We start from the raw sequence: 4129 nt of genomic DNA, 5'->3' as shown, positions 1-4129 counted from the left end.
CACCCACCCAAATTGTTCATATATATAGTTCGTTTCCCATGTAAAACAAAAGACACTATCTTTTTATTCACAAAAGTCGTTCACAATGTCGAAAATTCCACAATAAGAGTACATACACCAAGAAGGCAAAGCGCTATATTATATCTAATAAATATACGTGACAATAAGAGCGTTGATCAGGGAAAAACTAGGTCATTACTAAGTCTCCCTAATCAAATGAAAACATAAACTAATCACTACACACAAGTTAGAGATAAGCAATGGTCGAAATCCACAAGGAATAAAAGTGCACTAGATTATGTGATGAGTGACTAATCATAGGGTAGTAATTTTAGGCATTATTCGAGTCATTTTATTCTATTTTTAGCATTTTACTCTTTATTTTCTTAATTTATCATTTTAATTATTTATAGCTTAGTTTAGCGTTTTTAGCTATTTTTGTTAGTTTTTAGATCTTAATTTCGAATTTATTTGCTTTCTTTGTTTCGATAATTTTATAGTTTAATAATATAGTTTCGTTATTAATTTTCTATTTTTATTTCAATTTAAATATTTATTTATTTATTTATTATTATTATTATTAATATTAATATTACTATTATCACTACTACAAAATGCACGTTTTCTAGACGCCTTGATCACGACGCCTGCAGTAAGGCGTTAGCCTAAGATTACATATCCGCGTTTTTCTCGACGTAGTTTGGTGTCTATTTAGTTCTCGTCTTTATTTGGCGTCGCGAATTACAGAGAAATACCACATGCCTTGCACGTGGCTAAGGATGCGTGCAAATGTTTGGGGGAAAAAACCACCCCACTCCTCTTTCTCTCTCTTCTTCGTCTTCTACTCTTCTCTCAGCCCGCACCACTCTCTCACTTCTCAACCTCGAAAGTTCTAGATCTACTCCCATGCTCTAAGATTCCGCCCCAATTTCAAGTGGAGCAAACTATTGACGAAATTCAAAGACTTTGAGGTAATAATTTGTCTCCCATGTTCTCAATTTGTTCGATATTTTAGGTTTTTTCCTCAAGTTGAAGTTTATGTTCCAGATCTTGTTCTAGTCTATGAATTGAGTCCCTTGGAAATGAAATTATTTCAAATTCCTCTTTTGTTTTCCTCTCTAGATTTCTCTAATTAAGTTCTCCTGACTTTATATTTAATTAATGTTGCATTTTGATTCAGGGGTATATTTTAGGTTTTCTAAAATTTTCATATGCTTTTGGTTGATAGATTTTTCACTGATATTTAATTTATCCCATATGTGTTTAACCGACTCTATTTGTCTAATTAGGGTTTCTGCATTTTTTTTCTTTTTAGTTTTAGCATAGGAAATTTGGGAAAGAATAATACAAATTTATTGTGTAGATTCAATTTTAAGTTGATTGTTATTAGATAAATTATCCCCTATGTGTTTGATTGGGTTGACGGTGATTTTAATGTATTGCAAATTTACTTGTACTTGTGAGTTTGTGATGATAAATCCTAGGAGTATGTTTGTAGTTGAGCTTTTAATGGTGATCAAATCAGAAATTTAAAATACGAACTTATACTTCAGGACTTTGTTCTCCTCTTTAGATGTTTTTAAATATTTATATTATCTTGAATATGGAAATAAGCGTTTTACGTAGGACTTAAAATGGCTTGTCTGGATGAATAACTGTGGGAAATGCAGTAGTAGCTTATTTGTGGTTGAAATTATGATCTCTTTGTTGTTGTAGTTTGGTTAAATTATTAAATCAACTTATTGGAGTCTATTTATGCTTGTACGAGTTCTTTAGATTAATTGAGGATTTAATTCACTCTATTCTGGAAAGGATAATGCTAGCATGTAATCACCTGCTTAAAAGTTTATTTGGTCTGTGTTTTTGTTTCTGGTATAAGTTGAAGTGATCTTTGATCATTTCTATGCTACATCTTTACAGTGCACTCCTTTTGGGAGAACCATTCTTGGACCTATTGAGAATGTCAAAACTATCACTAACACTCATCTCCGAGAATATATAGCAATTCACTACAAGCTCCATGGATGGAATGATCTTGCTAAAAGATGTTTATAGAGATATAATTTTTTGGTCCATTGTTGCAGATAGCTTGAGAGGGTGCTGGAAATTGCAGGCCATTGCTGCCTCTGGAGCTGTTAAACACAAGGATATTGAAGCTCTTGTGGAAAAACATTTTAAAAGTTGTCAACAGATCCAAATGTTGTCGCCTCGATGGTTATGTGGACAATCAAAATGGGGTTCCTGGACCAAAATTGATGGTGGCGGAATGTGTATGGGGTGAGTGTGATAGTTCATTGACCTCTTTTTTATTTATTTAAAAGCAAAGTTAATGACTTTCTTACTATCACACGTTTATTTCTTTGCAGATATTTTTTGATCAAGTTAGATAAAGTATAGTCTTTTAATATCTTTAATTAGGCTTGTATTTAACAGTGGCATATGCAAAGTAGTGAGCTACCACTTCAAGGGAATCTAGGTACAACAGAGTTTTCTATATAATTATCCAGATTATTAGACTGAATATGGCTCTACATTTTGCTCTTCCGTACCCTAACTATGTTTGGATTTCATGTTAAGTACTTCAAATAAGTTAACCATCACTACTACAAAATCCATAGGTTCTAGACGCTATGAGCTCGACGCCCAGGTGTAAGCGCTGGGTGGGAAATCAATTCCCGCTTTTTTTCGACGCCTACAGGCGTCTAGGATGTTGTAGACATCTTTTGTCGTCGAGAAGGCACGTGCCTTGCACGTGTACTCAGTATCCATCGTCCCAACTCCCAAGTGCTCCCCGCACCCTCGCAATTCGCAAACTCCTAAAACAGTTTCTTTAAAATCATTCTCTCTCTTGCCTCGCCGTTATCTTTCTCTCACGCCTCACAATTGAGAACTGCTTAGATGAAAAGCTCGATGAAAATCTTGAAAATGTAATAAATTTTCTCTCTTCTCTTGTTCTTGATTTCTGGGTTTCCTCATACATGTTATTTTCATGTTTTTTTTCCAGATCCTATTATTAGTTTCTAGGGTTTTCTGTCGATTATTCAGAGAATCAATGTTTCTGTCAATTGCATTCCACATTTCTGGAAAGGAAATTTTTGGCAGATTTTTGTTAATTACCTTCTTTTTTATCAATTTATTATCCCTGAAGTTTGAAATTATCGTTTGTAATTTTGGAACATGATTATTTAACTTTGAATTTGTGGCTTTTCTAATATTTTTTTTAGAATTTCTAATACAACATATGCTTGCTACTACTTTCAATTCTTTTCCTTTGTTGTGTAATACAAGTGAACTGTTTCAATTTTGCAGTTTAAAGCCGGGGATGTGCGTGTGTTGGCTAGTGCTTCCTTCATTTTAGTAAAGAAGGAGTGGTCTTCTGAAATACGGCTGCATGCATTCAAAATGCTTCAGGTTATTGCTAGATCCCCCCTCCCCCTCTCAAGTTTTTGTCTAGTTTTTAATTTGATTTTTTTTAATCATCTTTATCCGTTACGTTAATAAAGCAGAAGATGGATGTCATTGTACAATTCTTACCTCCTTTAAGATCAATGATGCAGTGACATTGATAATTGATCAATGTACAACCAAAGTTTGTAGTTTGTTTCTTTTCAAAACATTTGTATATACCTAATGGTTTTCCAACACTATGCTGTTTGTCAAGTGTAATCTGTAAGCTGGGAATGGCATTTTCAGCAGAGGCTAGAGTTTTTAACTTTGACATTGATATTGGGACATAATATGGTTAAATGCTATGCCTGCATCTATTAATCACTATGCTATTTTTTCTCATAATATATGCAAGGCTGCTAAAAGCACCTTAACTTTTTATTACGCTAGTGGGATCTGTCTGACTGTCGCATATAGTCTGATATCCGAGTTTTGTTGAATTCTAACTGCCTTCACGATTTTGTAATTTTTTTGTGTGGAACTACTCTATAAGAAGTTTTTCTGTTTTTTTTATTAGGAAACTGTAAATATAGAAATCAAAATAAGTTACGCCATTAAAAAGATTAGTGTAGTGGCCATAATTTTTTCAGAGGAACTGCAGAAACATCTCTTTTTCTGATCAAGGAAAAGAAAAAATTTCCATGTTATCATATACGGCATCAGATAGAGATGTTACTAGTAA

At 33.4% G+C, this 4129-nt stretch overlaps 1 long non-coding RNA gene across 1 annotated transcript; it reads left to right on the top strand.

Annotated features, from left to right (window-relative positions):
* Nucleotides 1-659: 659 nt before the first annotated feature.
* LOC130466805 (uncharacterized) lies at nt 660-3705 on the top strand. Its single transcript, XR_008926955.1, has 3 exons — nt 660-971; nt 2085-2277; nt 3310-3705. It is a non-coding gene; the product is annotated as an uncharacterized lncRNA (long non-coding RNA).
* Nucleotides 3706-4129: the final 424 nt, after the last annotated feature.

This window comes from Spinacia oleracea, chromosome 2 (assembly GCF_020520425.1).
Source record: "Spinacia oleracea cultivar Varoflay chromosome 2, BTI_SOV_V1, whole genome shotgun sequence".
Taxonomy (NCBI): Eukaryota; Viridiplantae; Streptophyta; class Magnoliopsida; order Caryophyllales; family Amaranthaceae; genus Spinacia; species Spinacia oleracea.
Note: the sequence above shows the minus strand (reverse complement) of the source record. Positions and strands in the feature narration are given on the sequence as shown.